The sequence below is a fragment of the Chiloscyllium plagiosum genome, unplaced genomic scaffold (assembly GCF_037043375.1).
Source record: "Chiloscyllium plagiosum isolate Xiang-an unplaced genomic scaffold, Cpla_swu_hap1 HiC_scaffold_34, whole genome shotgun sequence".
NCBI classification, from domain to species: domain Eukaryota; kingdom Metazoa; phylum Chordata; class Chondrichthyes; order Orectolobiformes; family Hemiscylliidae; genus Chiloscyllium; species Chiloscyllium plagiosum.
In genome coordinates, this window is record NW_028270172.1 from 50,070,509 (window position 1) to 50,090,641 (window position 20,133).

At 43.2% G+C, this 20,133-nt stretch overlaps 1 pseudogene; it reads left to right on the plus strand.

The window, feature by feature from the left end:
- LOC148141163 (uncharacterized) overlaps positions 1–20,133 on the plus strand; it is a 96,699-nt pseudogene that overhangs the window by 26,848 nt on the left and 49,718 nt on the right.

Sequence of the window (20,133 nt, forward strand, 5' to 3'; positions counted from 1 at the left end):
ATAAAATTAAATAAGGGAAATTCTGAGGACATAAAAGATGCTTGATGAGATGGACTGACAAATTGGGTTAAGGGAGGTTCATTAGAAATCCAATGTTAGACACTTAAGGGACAGACCAATCACTTATGGTTAGCTAAACAAGTTGCAGATTGTATCAAGTCTTAATTAAAATCATGTAATTGTGCTAAAGTGGGTATCAGAATATTGGACAGAATATTTGAAACAAAGGCTGACTAAGGATTTATAAGGTGGGAAAAATTAGAATAGAAAAGAAAGCTAGCTAGAAATATAAAAATACATCATAGTAAGTGTTTCTTTAGATATTTAAAAAGGAGAAGAGGTAACAAAATGAACATTGGCCCTATCGAAAGTAAGTTTGAGGAATTAATAATGGAAAATAAGGTGATGGCTAATGAATTGAACAGATATTTTGCATTGGTCTTCACTGTGCCAGAGACAAGTAACATCCCAGTAATCATGGTAAATCAGGGAAGGGAAGGGAAAGAGGACCTAAAAAGAAAATTGAAATCACCAGGGAAGTAGTAATGAGCAAATTGTTGGAATTGCTTGCTGACAAGTCATTGGTCCTGATGGTCCTGATGGACTTCACCTTGGGATCTTAAAAAAGTAGCTAGTGAAATAGTTGATGTGTTTTTTTTCCATTGGTTCTAATTTTTCAAAATTCCTCAGATTTTGAGAAGGCTCTATGTGATTCAAAGATAGCGAATGTTCTTTATTCAAAAAGGGAGGGAGACCAAAATCAGGCAACTGCCAGCCAGTTAATTTAACATCTATAACTGTTAAAATTTAGAAGATATTTTAATAAGTTATAGTAGGGCACTTGGAAAAATTCAAAGTAATCAGGCACAGTCAAATTAGTTCTGTGAAAGGGAAATCATGCCTAAGAATTATCGGCGGTTTTTGAAGAAGTAACATGCTGTGGATAAAGGGGAGCCATTCTTAGATTTCCTAAAGGCATTTGATAATGTCTCACCATAAGTAAAGGACCATGGAATAATGGGCAACACATTAGTATGGATTGAAGATTAGCTAGTTAACAAGTAACAGAGAGCAAGCATAAATAGGTCTCTTACTGGTTGGCAAGATACTTGATATGGTATTAGGGATCAGTGTAGAGGTTTTGGATGAAGGAACTAAAGGTATGCTTGGCAAATTTGCTGACTATACAAAGATAGGTCAAAAAGTAAGTTGTGCAGAGAACAATCAGAGGTTACAAAGGAAATTCTATAGGTTAGGTGAATGTACTAAGGTTTGGCCAATGGAGTAGAATGTTGGAAAATGTTAAATTATCCATTTTGATCAGAAGAATAAAAAAGAAACACATTATATTGTTCTGCAACCCATGTTATAGAAAAGTAGCATTTTTAGAAGTAGTGCTTAAAATGCAACAATGTAATCGTGTTACAGCCAACACATGTTTTAAAAGTTCATGCTTTAGAAACAGTGCCCCAATTCATTGATTGTGTTACAGCGAATTTGCGTTAATGAAATGTGCATTATAGCAGAACGATCTGTGATTAAATGCTGAGAAATTGCAGATTCCTATAACAGGAGGCAGGAAGAAGCTGTACACTGAGGACTGGCTTCACTTCAACAGAATTAGAATGACTGTCTTTGCAGTGATGTTTATAAATTCCACCAGGGATATATGTACAAACTTTTACAGGCGTTTGCGCACCAGGATGAAGAAACAAGGTGCAGGGAGCAATGGAAGAGACAAACAACTCTAGCATAATAGAAATAGGAAGGATCAAGACCAGGTTTGAATGTGAGGTGGATTAACATGTATTTAGTGTACACATGATATTTTTTGCAAAATGGTAAATACTGTTCGGTGAGCTGTAAGTACAAGATACCACATAAGATTGCATGGCAATAACAGAGATTTAGCTCAAAGAATAGTTACACGAGCTTAATATTTGTGACTACAAGATGTAATAATATTTTTGTCTAATTCAGATATAGTGTATGGATTCTGTTTATTTGAAAATCTCTGGTGGATTTACTTACAGGTAAACTAATGCTCAGAACAAAGCTAACGCCAGACAGAGCTTGCGCCTGTGTTAGGACAATTATACAACCTGAACAAATAGGGCCAACAAAATTGATCTGGACAAGTAATCTAGAGGCCAAGACGAATGCTGTGGAGTCATGGGTTTAAATCCTATCATTGTAAATGGTGAAACTTGAATTCAATAAAAACCTAAAATTAAAAGATCATCTACTTGTAACCTTATAACCATTGTCGATTATCACAAATACCTATCAGGTTCTCTAATGCTCTTTAGAAAAGAAATCTGCCATCCTTACCTGATCTGGCCTATATGTGACTCCAGTTCCCAACAACTGCTCTCAGAAACGTTCTACCAAGTTAAAGGGAACTTAAGGATGGGCATTAGGGATAAATGTTGGCTCAACCAGTGACACACATATCCCAAGAACAAATAAAAGGGTTCACCTGGCACTTCTTGCTGTTGAAGATAAGCCCTTCATAACACGTTGTTCTTTGTTTTTGCTCAGGGCTTATGCCCGAAATGTCGATTCTCCTGTTCCTTTGACGCTGCCTGACCTGCTGCGCTTTTCCAGCAACACATTTTTAAGTTTTGCTCATTAAGACCAGTGAGTCTCACTTCAGTTGTTGGTAAAGTGTTGGAAAAGGTTATAAGAGATAGGATGTATAACCATCTAGAAAAGAATAATCTGATCAGGGACAGTCAGCACAGTTTTGTGAAGGGTAGGTCATGCCTAACGAATCTTATTGACTTTTTTGACAAAGTGACCAAACAGGTAGATGAGAGTAAACTGGTTGATGTGGAGTATATGGATTTCAGCAAGGCGTTCGATAAGGTTCCCCACAGTGGGCTATTATACAAAATGCGGAGGAATGGGATTGTGGGAGACATAGCAGTTTGGATCAGTAATTGGCTTGCTGAAAGAAAACAGAGGGTTGTAGTTGATGGAACATGTTCATCTTGGTGTCCAGTTACTAGCGGCATACCGCAAGGGTGGGTGTTGAGTCCACTGCTGTTCGTCATTTTTATAAATGACCTAAATGAGGGCTTAGAAGGGTGGGTTAGTAAATTTGCGGATGACACTAAGGTTGGTGGAGTTGTGGATAGTGACGAAGGATATAGTAGGTTGCAGAGAGACATAGATAGGATGCAAAGCTGGGCTGAGAGGTGGCAACTGGAGTTTAGTGTGGACAAGTGTGAGGTGATATACTTTGGATGGAGTAATTGGAATGCAAAGTACTGGGCTAATGATAAGATTCTTGGGAGTGCAGGTGAGCAGAGAGATCTCGGTGTCCATGTACACAGATCCCTGAAAGTTGCCACCCAGGTTGACAGGGTTGTTAAGAAGGCATACAGTGTTTTGGCCTTTATTAATAGAGGGATTGAGTTCCGGAACGATGAGGTTATGCTGCAGCTGTACAAAGCTCTGGTACGGCCACACTTGGAGTATTGTGTATAGTTCTAGTTACTGCATTATAAGAAGGATGTGGAAGCTTTGGAAAGGGTGCAGAGGAGATTTACTAGGATGTTGCCTGGTATGGAAGGAATGCCTTAAGGGAAAGGCTGAGGGCCTTAAGGCTGTTCTCGTTAGAGAGGACAAAGTTGAGAGGTGACTTAATAGAGACATACAAGATAATCAGAGGGTTAGATAGGGTGGACAGGGAGAGCCTTTTTCCAAGTATGGGAATGGCAAACACAAGGGGACACAACTTTAAAGTGGGGGGAGATAGGTATAAGACAGATATCAGAGGTAGTTTCTTTACTCAGAGGGTTGTAAGGTTATGGAATGCTTTGAGGAGAAAATGAGGACTGCAGATGCTGGAGATCAGAGCTGAAAATGTGTTGCTAGAAAAGCGCAGCAGGTCAGGCAGCATCCAAGGAGTAGGAGAATCGACGTTTCGGGCATGAGCCCTTCATCAGGAATGAGGAAAGTGTGTCCAGCAGGCTAAGATAAAAGGTAGGGAGGAGGGACTTGGGGGAGGGGTGTTGGAAATGTGATAGGTGGAAGGAAGTCAAGGTGAGGGTGATAGGCCGGAGTGGGGGTGGGGGCGGAGAGGTCAGGAAGAAGATTGCAGGTTAGGAAGGCAGTGCTGAGTTCGAGGGTTGGGACTGAGTCAAGGTGGGGGGAGGGGAAATGAGGAAACTGGAGAAATCTGAGTTCATCCATTGTGGTTGGAGGGTTCCTAGATGAGGCGCTCTTCCTCCAGCCATTGTGTTGCTATGGTCTGGCGATGGAGGGGTCCAAGGACCTGCATGTCTTTGGTGGAGTGGGAGGGGGAGTTGAAGTGTTGAGCCAAGGGGTGGTTGGGTTGGTTAGTCTGGGTGTCCCAGAGGTGTTCTCTGAAACGTTCCGCAAGTAGGCAGCCTGTCTCCCCAATATAGAGGAGGCCACAGTGGGTGCAGCGGATGCAGTAAATGATGTGTGTGGAGGTGCAGGTGAATTTGTGGCAGATATGGAAGGATCCCTTGGGGCCTTGGAGGGAAGTAAGGGGGGAGGTGTGGGCGCAGGTTTTGCATTTCTTGCGGTTGCAGGGGAAGGTGCCGGGAGTGGAGGTTGGGTTGGTGGGGAGTGTAGACCTGACGAGGGAGTCACGGAGGGTGTGGTCTTTTCGGAACGCTGATAGGGAGGGGAGGGAAATATATCCCTGATGGTGGGGTCCATTTGGTGGCGGCGGAAATGACGACGGATGATACGATGTATATGGAGGTTGGTGGGGTGGTAGGTGAGGACCAGTGGGGTTCTGTCCTGGTGGCAATTGGAGGGGCGGGGCTCAAGGGCGGAGGAGTGGGAAGTGGAGGAGATGCGGTGGAGGGCATCATCGAGCTCGCTCCCAGCCCTGCCGTGTTTTCATCATCCCTCCAGACCTCCCCCTCTCTGAGGATAAAAGATCAGTCCTCAGCAGAGGCCTCAACTTCATTCCCTTACGCTCACGGATTAACGCGTTCAACACACGGCGAGACATCGAACAATTCTTCCGCCGCCTTCGCCTCCGCGCCTACTTCTTCAACCAGGATTCTCGCCCACCCTCTGACGACCCCTTCTCCCGCCTCCAACACACCCCATCCACCTGGACACCCCGTGCTGGCCTCTTACCCACCCTCGATCTCTTCATAGCCAACTGGCGCCGCGACATGAACCGCCTCAACCTGTCCACCCCTCTTACCCACTCCAACCTCTCTCCCTCGCAACGTGCAGCTCTCCACTCCCTCCGCTCCAACCCCAACCTCACTATCAAACCGGCAGACAAGGGAGGCGCGGTAGTAGTTTGGCGCACTGACCTTTACACCGCTGAGGCCAAACGCCAGCTCGCGGACACCTCCTCCTACTGCCCCCTTGACCATGACCCCACCTCCCACCACCAAACCTTCATCTCCCAGACCATCCATAACCTCATCACCTCAGGGGATCTCCCATCCACCGCCTCCAACCTCATAGTCCCACAACTCCGCACCGCCCGGTTTTACCTCCTGCCCAAAAACCACAAACATGACTGCCCCGGCCGACCCATTGTCTCAACCTGCTCCTGCTCCACCGAACTCATCTCTGCATACCTCAACACGGTCCTGTCCCCCTTAGTCCAAGAACTCCCCACCTACGTTCGGGACACCACCCATGCCCTCCACCTCCTCCATAATTTTCGCTTCCCCGGTCTCCAACGCCTTATCTTCACCATGGACATCCAGTCCCTGTACACCTCCATCCCCCATCACGAAGGACTTAAAGCCCTCTGCTTCTTCCTTTCCTGCCATACCAACCAGTACCCTTCCACTGACACCCTCCTTCGACTGACTGAACTGGTCCTCACCCTGAACAACTTCTCTTTCCAATCCTCCCACTTCCTCCAAACCAAAGGAGTAGCCATGGGCACCCGCATGGGCCCCAGCTATGCCTGACTCTTCGTAGGATATGTGGAACAGTCCATCTTCTGCAGCTACACTGGCACCACTCCCCACCTTTTACTCCGCTACATCGATGACTGTATCGGCGCTGCCTCGTGCTCCCATGAGGAGGTTAAACAGTTCATCCACTTTACCAACGCCTTCCACCCCGACCTCAAATTCACCTGGACCGTCTCAGACTCCTCCCTCCCCTTCCTAGACCTTTCCATTTCTATCTCGGATGACCGAATCAACACGGACATTTACTATAAACCGATCGACTCCCACAGCTACCTAGACTACACCTCCTCCCACCCTGCCCACTGTAAAAATGCCATCCCATATTCCCAATTCCTTTGTCTCCACCACATCTGTACTCAGGAGGACCAGTTCCAATATCGTACAACCCAGATGGCCTCCTCTTCAAAGACCGCAATTTCCCCCCAGACGTGATTGACGATGCCCTCCACCGCATCTCCTCCACTTCTCGCTCCTCCGCCCTTGAGCCCCGCCCCTCCAATTGCCACCAGGACAGAACTCCACTGGTCCTCACCTACCACCCCACCAACCTCCATATACATCGTATCATCCGTCGTCATTTCCATCACCTCCAAACGGACCCCACCACCAGGGATATATTTCCCTCCCCTCCCTATCAGTGTTCCAAAAAGACCACTCCCTCCGTGACTCCCTCGTCAGGTCCACACCCCCCACCAACCCAACCTCCACTCTCGGCACCTTCCCCTGCAACCGCAAGAAATGCAAAACTTGCGCCCACACCTCCCCCCTTACTTCCCTCCAAGGCCCCAAGGGATCCTTCCATATCCGCCACAAATTCACCTGCACCTCCACACACATCATTCACTGCATCCGCTGCACCCGATGTGGCCTCCTCTATATTGGGGAGACAGGCCGCCTACTTGTGGAACGTTTCAGAGAACACCTCTGGGACACCCGGACCAACCAACCCAACCACCCCTTGGCTCAACACTTCAACTCCTCCTCCCACTCCACTAAGGACATGCAGCTCCTTGGTCCCCTCCATCACCAGACCATAGCAACACGATGCCTGGAGGAAGAGCGCCTCATCTTCTGCCTAGGAATCCTCCAACCACAAGGGATGAACTCAGATTTCTCCAGTTTCCTCATTTCCCCTCCCCCCATCTTGGCTCAGTCCCAACCCTTGAACTCAGCACCGCCTTCCTTACCTGCAATCTTCTTCCTGACCTCTCCGCCCCCACCCCCACTCCGGCTTATCACCCTCACCTTGACCTCCTTCCACCTATCACATTTCCAACACCCCTCCCCCAAGTCCCTCCTCCCTACCTTTTATCTTAGCCTGTTGGACACACTTTCCTCATTCCTGATGAAGGGCTTATGCCCGAAACGTCGATTCTCCTGTTCCTTGGATGCTGCCTGACCTGCTGCGCTTTTCCAGCAACACATTTTCAGCTCTGATCTCCAGCATCTGCAGCCCTCACTTTCTCCATAACTGAACTATACCAATTTGTATAACAATAAACATGGCAGAAAAAAGCCATTATGTTTCATGCCATCCAGCTCAGACTTGTGCTTTTCTTTTTCATAAATGCTTCAATTTTTGGGTGAGTCAATTTGACAAGGTTGCATCTTCTTTGAGATGCAATATAGCAACACCCTTTAAAGTTCCTATGATGCCAAGTCTTTCTGTGTACGGTTGTTTTAAGTCCTGGCTCAATGTGAGTATTTTTGGTCTCTATGCCAGTTTTCTTTAGGCAAGTGATGTTGACTTTGAAAAAGCTCGGAGTTGGTCGACTGCATCGACAGAATGTGTTACATTCACAATACAGAAAGCTTGTTTTTTATCTCATTGCAAATAGTTCCACTCTGGGTCTTGATTTATGCCTGTCCTGCTGTAACCTGCTGTATTATAATCACTATTTACCAAATGCACCCCAACCCTGACATTCTGCACTTGGCCTATCTCATTTCCTAGGACCAGATCTAGCACAGTTTCTATCCTGGTAGGACCAGTAATGTACTATTCCAGAACATTTTTCTGCACACATTGCAGGAATTTCTCCCCTCATGTGCACCACACTCCACCTTTGTTCCAGGGTACCCCAGAATAATTGAAATCATCAGCTATCACTTGTTTTGTAGGTTCCATTATTTGCCTGTAACATAATGGTTCAGAGAGCGACACCCAATATCCAATCACCCTTTATTTACAAATGCATAAGCTTCAACAATATCAATCCCTCTCACTGAGGCAAGCATTCAGCAACTTAATATCCTTGACATTCACCCTTTTATGTCAACCAGGTCTCCCTGATTGGACCAGATTAACTGCCCCAACATGAAATACATGTTCTGTGATGTTTAGCTGGTTGACCTCATTACAATCACTAGATTCTTGAAATGCTGTCTTCTACTTCCTCTCCACTACTGGATGTTAAACCATATAGCTTCTAATTCAGGAACTGCATCTTGTTCAAGAACTATGATGCTATCTTTGATCAAGTCTGCTGCACCTTCTTCTTATTTACCTATTATGTTTTTACAAAAAACATTATAACCCGGAATGTTAAGAATCCAGTCCTATTCTGGCTTGAGTCTCATTTCTGTCAATGCTGCTATGTCATTTCCCCCTCCAGGAATGTCATCTTCCGTTCCCCCAATTCTTTTCACTATACTCAATGTATTTACTTACATCATTGTCATGAGGTGGGGGGAGGGGCAGGAGACAAATATATCTAGTTATGCCTGTTAGCCGCTGCTCTTTATTATGACATATCATGTCCTCCAAAAGAGATGCTAATTTGTCTGTCTTAAATGGATGATTTGGAATGCATTGAGGTGATATGCCTGACAAAGTTTAAGAACTGACAGTATTTGAAAACATGAGGGTGGAGTTTCCCACAGGCTAAATATGTCAGGTTGAATGTCAGGTTGAATTAAAGCCAATAAATATTCAAAAGTGGCCTAACCAATGTCCTGTACAGCCGCTCATGACCTCCCAACTCCTGTACTCAATACTCTGATGAATAAAGGAAAGCATACCAAATGCTTTCTTCACTATCTTCTCCATAATCTCTATCCCCAGTCCACCTCCTGTGCAAAGGGGTCCAGCACACTATTTAAGAATCTTGGGGTCTACTTCTTAGCTTGTTGTATCATTTCTGTAACTTCTTCCAAGTCTTACACTCATTTATTGTTGTCAACTCAGCTGGTGTTAGAATGCACTTCACCACTAAATAGTAGTTTCAATTGTAAAAGATTCAGTGATACTAAACTCGAATTAACTCCTGCTGAGCCATGGAGCACTCAAATGTATTCACTATTGAACTACACATTATAATCATTCTAAATAGAGGCAATATTAAGTTTGTGTGTTGCCTGCATCACTTTGAACAGGCACAGGTGAATCATATGTTGCGAACCCAGGCTAGATTCCAAAGCTTTAGATTAGATTACTTACAGTGTGGAAACAGGCCCTTCGGCCCAACAAGTCCACACCGACCCGCCGAAGCACAACCCACCCAAACCCCTACATTTACCCCTTTAACCTAACACTACGGGCAATTTAGCATGGCCAATTCACCTAACCCGCACATTTTTGGATTGTGGGAGGAAACCGGAGCACCCGGAGGAAACCCACGCAGACATGGGGAGAATGTGCAAACTCCACACAGTCAGTCGCCTGAGTCGGGAATTGAACCCGGGTCTCTGGCGCTGTGAGGCAGCAGTGCTAACCACTGTGCCACCGTGCCGCCCACTGTGCCACCGTGCCGCCCACGGTGGCAATTTTGTTCAGAAATTTATTTGGTTAGAATTAAAGAAGGATGGTGAAGATGTTACTGTTGACATAGATAGGAAATCAGTTGGGTGACAGGAAACAGAGTTGGAATAAACGATATTCCAAAGATCAGTGTTAGGGTCTCAATTATTCACAATATGCATTAACGACTAGGATAATAGCATAAAAAGTCAAAATCCAAAATTGCTGATGACACAAAATTCGGCAGCATTGTAGACATCACTGTTTATTGGAGATGGGCATGTCCTAGCTTGCTGGTCAGAGTATTAAATATCAATGATCCAAATGCCATCACAACTCAGTCATTTGATGTCAACATCAAGTGAAAGAGATGAATTACGAATGGAGGTGACAGATGAATCTCTATCAAATAGATGAAAGATCCCTTGTCCTAGCTGTTCCACTGAGAGTAGTGGCCACTGCTCAGACTATGGGTTATCTCAGATGAAGAGGAACAATGGAGCTGAAGACCCAGGTAAATCTGGTGTTCTGCCGGAGCCAGGTTGGCAGGCCCTGGTGCAGTGGAGCAGGAGAGCGGAGTAGGAGGTGGTGGGCCATGTTCCGCAGGGCAGAAAGGACATATGTAGGTTAAAGAAGGATTACCTTGGAAGAAGGGTGTTCATTTGGTATAAGACTGCTGAACATGAGGGGCCAATACTCTCAACTGGCACCAGGTAAACTTAATTAGTAGTGGGTTCATGACCAGATGCCTTCTTTCTGCTGGTAAAATACCATCAATGGCTGAGAGGCTGTGGGCATGACATCATCGTCACAGTGCCCAATTTTACAATGCCCCCTCTCCCCCTGTTTATCTACCAGCTTGCTCTTGGGGTGGCAGACTGGGATATAATCATCCACCTATAATTATTTTCACAATAAAAGATTGCAATGCACTTACATGTTGGCAAGGTTAATTCAGATCCTATTACCTCCATCAGGGCCTTTAAGCCCTGAAGTTTCTTATATGAGCTATGGAGACAAATTTTCAAAGGTATTGATTCCCTCTGAGGGTATGTCATTACAGTATTGATGATTGCTGTACACTATGCTCATATATTAGCATTTCAATGGGACCAGTTAGTTAGACTTAGATTTTCATCTCCTGATTCAAACTTTACAAGTGAGCAAAAACAGATAATGGTGGCAGGAACAACAGTGGGGAGTCCACAGCCAGCTATCTGATGAAGGAGCAGCACTCTGAAAGCTTGTACTTCCAAATGAACCTGTTGTTGTGTGATTTTTAACTGTTTCATTAGGAGAGAGACTATAAAGAACTTCAATTGACACCAACATAAATCATTGTGTAGCCAAAAAATAAATTGAAGCAATGTAAGTTCAACGTGTCACATCTGGTGAAAGGTGAAGGTTAATGATGAGGCTCAACTTTTATGATGAGACTGGTACTTGGTCCAAGATATATATTGACTGATGTCATGGGAGTGCCAGTTTGTCATAACAGGAGTAGTATATTCCAGGCTATCTTTCCATAATTCTGATTAAACAGCAAGTAGTTGGCCAACAAAGAAATAAATTGAAATGCCAAATGAAAATATATTCTATTGAGAAATAGTTCAATAAGTAATCCACTTGTACTTAGCAAAAAAATTAAAGATTAATTAAATATAAAAGATTATACTGCAATGATGACATGAACAGTAATACATTTGAGGATTGTAAGAGACTTAGAAAGTAGCAAAGAATTACTTGATAAAAAGGGAAGAAATACAATGAGAGAATAAATTCATCAGGAATATTAAGAAAACAATTTTAACAATCTCTACAAGTTCATAAAAAGCAAAGGATGAAAACTGTCCTCTGAAGAGACTGAGATGAAGAAATTATAATAGGTAATTCGTAAATGGCACAAACACTAAACATATATCTTGTATTTGTCTTCACTGTAGAAGACAAATAAACACACCAGGAATAATGGGGAACCATAGATTAATCTATCATTGAAGGATACATGCAGCTCATGCTGTGCAGTTTGGTTGTGGCAACATTGAAGCCATTTGGAACAATTGGTGAGCTGAATCTTCTAGATACCTCCTCAGATTTCTGTGTTGAGTTTGCCCAATGGCTAGTTTGTATGGGGCATTTAGTAAGAATGCAAGCCTGGCATATTATCTACTAATAAGCCATTTAGCAAACAATAATAAACATTTATTGGGAACTCAGCCCCATTGTTCCCTCTATGCTATGTGGGCAAAGTTCATGTAGCCACTATAACATTCCATATGATGATTGGCATACCAAAGTGGATTCCAGCATTGCTGTGTGGTTCTGGAAGTCACTGCCATGGATGGACTTCGGAGGTCCATGCAGAAGAAAAGGGAATTAGAGGCAATGCTTCTTGCCTCTTCCTGGTGAAAATCTTCAGCAAAGAAGGAAAGTTGCAGCAAGATGATCTCAAAGTTGAGATGACCATCTTACCTAATTCTGCCACCCACCTCACCATAATTTCTGCTTTTCTGTTGCTTGTAAAATTCTACCTCCTGTTTTGCCATTCCAGACTACATACCTGTCTCCAGGAGCCTGTGAAGTTTAGGTGATGATAAGATTGGGAATGGGATAGAAGAATGAGCAGTGAGAGGCTGACAGAGTTTGAATAAGTTCAAGCTTTTGAAAGTTTGAGACAGAAAAGTAAGCAGGGGAGTTGTACCTTAAAGGGATGAAGTCACACCTAAGGTTTCACAATGAGAATAATGTTGCACAGGTGGAAAACATAGCATCAGTAACTGACTGAAGAAAGCAGATCGCCTGTAGGCTTTTATGGTGCAGCGGTAGTGTCTTTACCACTCGACCAAGAGACTTTGATTCAAGTCCCACCTGCTCCAGAGGGGTTTAATGATGTTGCTGAGCGGGTTGATTAGAAATTGTTTTTCTAAGTGTGTCAAATTCAATATAAATTAAAGTAAGAAGGATCCTAAGGCCAGGTCAAGACCATCAAACCTCACAATTCCTGGCTGAGGTGGTTGATCAAATCATGGATAGGAGTCTGAAAGTGTGGTTTGGATTTTGTCAACATCGAAAAACAAAAGAAAAAATATAAATTATGAGAAAAACCTTAACTGGATATTGAAATCAACACAAAGAATTTTTAGAAGTCATTAGGAAGAAGAGAATATGATCAATTTGGGCTCATGACAATTATAATGGTGCAGGAGTATCACTGGCTGCTGGTCGTGGACTGATCCTCTGATGTTCCCCTCACTAACCAGTTTTTCATTCTAGATACTATGAACCAACAGATAGCCCAGTTGGACAGGAGAGAAGGAAGGTGAGTGGGAGAACAGTTTTGATAGGGGATTACTCAGGTAAAGGAATAGAAAACCCATTTTTGTAGCTATAGAAATTACTCTGGGATGGTATGTTTTCCTCCTTAGTGCTAAGGCCAAAGAGAGCACATGCAAGAAAATGGTTCCAGGAATGAGAAACTTTGGTTATAAAGGTAAATTGGAGCATGTTGGACGATGTTCTTATGAGGCATGAAGAATAATAGGAAATTTGATAGATGTTTTCAAAATAATGAGCAACTGGTCAGAGGAGGTATGGAAAACTATACCCTCTTATACAAGGGATAATTATGAGAAAGCATAGATTTATTATAATACATGTTATATATTGTGAAAATGGGATACAAGAAGAAACATTTTCACACAATAAGTAGTTAAGCTGTGCAATGCACTGCCTGGAGGTGTGGTAGAGGCAGGTTTAATTGAATATTTAAAATGGCATTAGATGACTATTTAAAGAGAAATAAAGTTTTATGTAAAAGTAAAGAGAATGGCAATAACCTTCTTAGTGAACCCCTCATGGTTGAGGATGACTTGCTTTCACACTAAAAATGAGCTCTCTGGTTGTTGAAGACTCCAGTACATAATGGGGAGTCTCTGTCACAGGTGACAAAAATCCAAATGATCTGCAAATGCTGGAAATCTGAAACGAAAAGAGAAATTGCTGGAAAATGTCAGCAAATCTGACAGCATCTGTGGAGAGTTAACATTTTGGGTCCAGTGAAGAGCTGAGGGTAGCTAGGAAAAGCATGTTTCTTTATATAGAAGATAGAGTGGGCGAGGGGGAGGGAATAAACGTTAGATGGAGATAGAGCCTGAAGAGACACAGTTGGGTTTGTCTTTGTTTGGGAGAATGGGAAGGTGCATACTATTGGTGATGAGACTTAAGGTTTACAGATCCTTTCCCTTCACTTCATGCAGTCTTGGGTTCATAGAATCCCTGCAGAGTGGAAACAGGCCCTTCGGTCCAACAAGTCCACACCGAACCTCCGAAAAATATCTCACCCAAACTCATTCCTCAGTTCTCTACATTTACTCCTGACTAAAGCACCTAATGTACACATCCCTGAACACCGTGGGCAATTTAGCATGGCCAATTCACCTAACCTGCACACCTTTGGATTGTGCGAGGAAACCGGAGCACCCGGAGGAAACCCATGCAGACACGGGGAGAACTTGCAAACTCCACACAGACCTGAGGCTGGAATTGAACCCAGGTCCCTGGTGCTGTGAGGCAGCAGTGCTAACCACTGAGCCACCAGTTCCCAGGGGTCAAGAGAGTCACATTTTCAACATGACTTTGAGAGTGAGTGTCTGAAAAAAAGTTTTCTCTGGCGTCCTTGGCTTTGGTTGCTAAGTCAATACTCTGAGTAAAGTGTTTGTTTTGGGAGTCTTGTGTTAGACATGTGGACAATATATCCTGGCCAGCGAGCTGATTGAGCATGGCCAATGCTGCAATGTTGGGATGTTGGCCTGAGCAAGGATACTGATACTGTTGTGCATGTCATGATGGTACTCCTGGATACTGATGGTACTTCTCCAGTGTTCTGAGGTCCCTTCTTAACCTGAGTGTGCTAAAGAGATAAAGCCTCAGGAGTGTGAATACGAGACCTGCAGAATTTTCATTCAGTCCACTAGTCCATTGACAAGCACTCCCTGCCTTCCTGCTGGTCTAACTGCAAACTACTGAGTACTGGCTGCCAAAACTTTCCCTCGGGAATGGGAGAGTCCAAACCTAGAGGGCATAGGTTTAAGGTGAGAGGAGAAATGTTTAAGAGAGACTTAAGGGGCAACTTTTTCACACAGAGGATGGTGCGTATATGGAATGAGCTGCCAGAGGAAGTGGTGGAGGCTGGTACAATTGCAATATTTAAAAGGCATCTGGATGGATATGAATAGGAATGGTTTAAAGGGATAAGGGCCAAATGCTGGCAAATGGGACTAGACTAATTTAGGATATCTGGTGGCATGGATGAGTTGGACTGAAGGGCCTGTTTCCATGCTGTATATCTCTATGACTCTATGATTCTAAGTGAGGAAAGTGACCCCAGGTTTTGACTAGGCCCAAATGAGAGATTCCTAAACCTCAAAACCTGGACTTATCCTGGGCTGCAGTCCCTTTAGCCCCTACCTTCTAGGTTATGGATCATGCCCTGGTTTCCAAACTCATCAGGAGCAATATCAGAGGATTTTTGGTGTTGTTTCATCAATGGCATTTAGTTATAGTGGTCATTCAGGGAACAAGTGCAGATATGAGTGGCCAACTGACCTTCTTCTACGTTGTAACAATTCTAGGATTTTGTTATGTGCGATGTATCTCATGATGTTATTGACAGTGAGATCCCAAACAACTATCTGCATGAAAACAAACAGAGCTAGTAAAAGAAAACTCATTGCTTCCCTCTCCTGCAGGTCTTGCGTTTTCCTCAATTCCTTCTGCTCTTTCATATTGCCTCCATGGTCCTTCACTGTTATCTTCATCACTTCTCCCTGCAAGTGCCCATCACCTTGTCATTTCAACTTTGACCCAAGCCCCATTCAAAAACATCCTTCCACTTTTTCCTCCATCTCCTCACCACTTCTCCTTACAGTCCCATGTTCCCTCCCACTGCCCCATTCAGCCTCATCCTGCTCCCCTAGCTGATTCTTTACATTCTCCATGTAGTCCTGCACCTCCTTACTGCTTGCTTTTCTACTAGTTCACTTCAGAACAAATAGTGTGGAGTAGAAAAGATAAGCAAATTACATGTTATGTGCCCTTGTGGGAATTAAAGGTGTGTTGAAAAATCAGGCAGTGGGTGTAAGGTATCAGGTGAGAAGTCTTGGGCAGCAAGCAAGAGGCTCTGTGCAACAGGTGGAAGGGATTGGTAAGGCGGAATGGGCAACAGGCAAGGTCAAGGAAGCACTGGGTGGGAAGGAGCAGATGATGGGAGGGAGGGAGCAGGCAATAGGAAGGACAGAGCAGTGAAGGAGTGGGAAGAGATGGGCGGAATGGGAGGAAAGAGGAGTGGATGAGAGGGTGCAGAATGTGGGCTGAAGCTGAGTTTCAGAATATGCATTGATGATGTGAATATACACTAGCAACTGGAATAGGAGCCATCTGTCTGATTTCCTTTTCTTGTTCAGCAGTGGCAAGATTACCGTATTAAAGGAGAACATTGAACATATCCTCGCTAAAATCTTCTGAAGTTCTCATTTTTTGTGCACATTTTTTTAGATTAGAAAATTGTTACTCAGCTATATGAGAAAGGAGAAAGAGGAGAATTGTAGATCTATTACTCTAGCATCTGTTATTAGGAAATTACCAAAACATACAATTAAAGATAGGATAGGTGTTGGAGAAACTGTTTGGAGAAAACTAGGATAAAAGGTTGATCATACGTATTGAAATTGATTGAATGTTTTTGAAGTTGTAACTAAAGTAGCAGACAGAGAGTATTTTTCAAATCTGTTATTTCATGGAACGTTGTCATCATTGACTAGGTCAGCTTTAATTGCACATTCCTTTATTGCCTTGAGAAGGTGGTGCTGAGTGTGTTCTGCAGTCACTGCAGTCCATGTACCATGAGTACACCCAGATGCTGTTGGCTGTGTCTATGGAAGTTCATTATAAAAACTTCCAGAAAGCATTTGATAAAATCACTTGTAAGAGACTGTAAGCTAAAGTTGAAATCCATAGAACTGAAAGAAATGTATCAGGATTAGATCATTGTTGAGCAGCAGAAGACAGAGTTTAGAGCTAGTAGACAGGTACCTTAACTGACAGTGGTGTCCCATAAGAATCTGTATTGGCACCTCAACTATTCACCTTATTTTGTAGCATAGATCATAGATAATAATGTTTTCTCGATTATAACATAGGAAGCACATATCCAAACGACTGAAAAATAGGCAGCATTACAAGCAGTATAGAAAGAAACACAAAGTTAAAAAGAGAAATTATCTATTGGTGTCCTGACCAATATTTATCAGTAAATCAACATAAAAAATTAAATCATCTGCTCATTATTGCATTGCCATTTAAGGGAGTTTGCCTCCAAAGATCCAACATTATCAACATCAACAGCACTTAAAAAGAAAGTGTAACTGTTTCATTGGCTGTAAAGCATGTGAGACATCCGGCAGTCATGAAATGAACTGTATAAATGCAAATAAGAGCAGAAAGTGCTGGAAAAATCTCAACAGGTTCGGCAACATCCGTGTAGAGACAGAGCAATGTTAATGTTTCAGGTCTGTGACCTTTCTTCAGAACTGGGAAAAGGCAGAGATGTAATAGGTTTTTAGTAAAGGGTGGGTGGGATAAGCACAAAAGAAAGGTCTGTGCTTGGGTGGAAGGCAGGAGAGATTAAATGACAGAAAAGTTAGTCAAAGAGAATGGAGATGGGGTAAGCAAACAAAGGAGGTGCTTAGATGTGTGCTGCTCGCTGAAAAAAAGACAAGCTAAAGAAACAAAGGAAACCATTGGAGCAGGAAAGGAATGGGAACAGAGTTTATGGCCTGAAACTATTGAAATCAATATTGAGCTCAGAAGGCTGTAATGTGCCTAATTGAAAGTTGAGGTGCTAGAATAGAATAGATTAGAATAGCAATTTATTGTCACTTGTATTTATAAAATTACGGTGTATAACTTGTCACAATTTGGCACCATTTTAATTACAGAAATTATAAAAACAAATAATTGAGACAAAGTTAATCTTTTGTTCCCTGCACAGCAGTCTGGGTTTATAGAGTGGCTAAGCGACGCCAAAGCTGACACTGAACCACCAAAGCAAGGGTTTCCAGACCAGACGCACCACGCTGTCACAACCAAAGCTGGCACTGAAGCTACTGCATTGTCGTCACAGCAAGGGGGGTCAGACTGGACCCACCCAAGTCGCTGACGCTGAAGCCATCACTCAAGCCATCGCCACTTCAGTTGCTACCCCAAGCTGCCATAGCCATGAGGAATGAACCAAACTGCTGTGCTGCCACTGCTATAGCCACCAATGAAACCGTTGTACCATGGCCAGGAGAAATGGACCAGATGCACTCACAAAAAAGCCGTTGATGTAGCCGTAGTCACTATGGCCACAAGGAACAGACATTCAGATACACCGTGCTGTTGTCACAGCAGGCCCTTGTGATCACTTTCCTTCACCGGAGCTACAGAAAAGAAGAAAAGGTGAACTTTAATACAAAAGAGAAATGAAAAAATTAATTTAAAAAATAAAAAAAAAGGAATGCGCCCAGTAGGTGAGCAGGAGCATATAGGCACAGAGCTCACACATTTCCTACCCTGCTGCCACTGCTATCTTGTTCCTGAAGCTTCTGTGTCAGCCTCAGTAGAATAGTGTAGCGGCTAAAGACAAAGATATCAAATTGAGAACAAGGGGGAGACTTAAGATGATGGGGCCATTGAAATGGCAGGGGATTAATTGCATGTAAATGCATCTTTCTTACCTTTTAAGTGAATGAACAAAATTGTAGTAAATTTATTTGAATGTAGGCCAATTGTTCACTTAGAGCCTGAAAGGCAGCGAACAGTGTACTTTCTGAGTGGTGAAACACTAGGAACAGTGGAATTATAAGGAGGCTTTGGGGTCCAGGTATTTGGAAAACTCAAATGTCAAGGCCAGTTGGAAAAAGTAGTTATTAAGGCACCCCCTCCTAGCTGAAAACATCCTGCCCAAAGTACAATGTCCACAATTGTGCACAGAAATACATTCTAATTAGGACATTGTATGCATACCTTATATTTCATGTATGGAAAATAATGTAAAATACATATCAAATATATGTAAACATGTCAAATAGACGTAAATAAGTATTTTAGACTTCTAGAGGTTAAGGTCTTACTCTTCCTACTTATGCAATGGAAAAATATTTGAAGTGAGTAGATTTTATATTGATATAGAGGACCATGAACCGTGCTTCTTATAATGTCCTTTTGGCAATCACAACACATCAAAAAAAAAATTAATGTAATGCAAAATACTTCATGAAGTTTGAAAACTTGCTATTTTCAGCTATGTGACACTATTTAGATTCAAAGCATATAAAGATTTGGCATACCACTTAAATAAGAGAAAGTGAGGACTGCAGATGCTGGAGATCAAAGTCAAGTATACGGTGCTGGAAAAGCACAACAGGTCAGGCAGCACCTGAGGAACATAGCCTGAAGGTCTAATGCCCGAAACGTCAATGCTCCTTCTCTTGATCCTCAGATGCTGCCTGACTTGCTGTGCTTTTCCAACACCACACTCTTGACATTTACCTTTAAATGCTTGGCTTACTACAAATTTAACATGCTTCTTCATTGGCTCTTATGTGTGAAAATTATTGCATACAATAATTTTCTGATTGCAACTTCCAAATAAAGTTTCCTAAAGTATAAATAATTCTGTGAAACTGGGAAACAGTTTGGGAAAAGGTTTTCTCAGCTTTTAGAACATAGAACATAGAACATAGAACATAGAACAATACAGCACAGAACAGGCCCTTTGGCCCACGATGTTGTGCCGAACTTCTAACCTAGATTAAGTACCCATCCATGTACCTATCCAAATGCCGCTTAAAGGTCGCCAATGATTCCGACTCTACCACTCCCACGGGCAGCGCATTCCATGCCCCCACCACTCTCTGGGTAAAGAACCCACCCCTGACATCTCCCCTATACCTTCCACCCTTCACCTTAAATTTATGTCCCCTTGTAACACTCTGTTGTACCCGGGGAAAAAGTTTCTGACTGTCTACTCTATCTATTCCTCTGATCATCTTATAAACCTCTATCAAGTCACCCCTCATCCTTCGCCGTTCCAACGAGAAAAGGCCGAGAACTCTCAACCTATCCTCGTATGACTTCCTCTCCATTCCAGGCAACATCCTGGTAAATCTTCTCTGCGCCCTCTCCAAAGCTTCCACATCTTTCCTAAAGTGAGGCGACCAGAACTGCACACAGTACTCCAATTGTGGCCTAACCAAAGTCCTGTACAGCTGCAACATCACTTCACGACTCTTGAATTCAATCCCTCTGCTAATGAACGATAATACTCCATAGGCCTTCTTACAAACTCTATCCACCTGAGTTGCAACCTTCAAAGATCTATGTACATAGACCCCAAGATCCCTCTGTTCCTCCACCTCACTA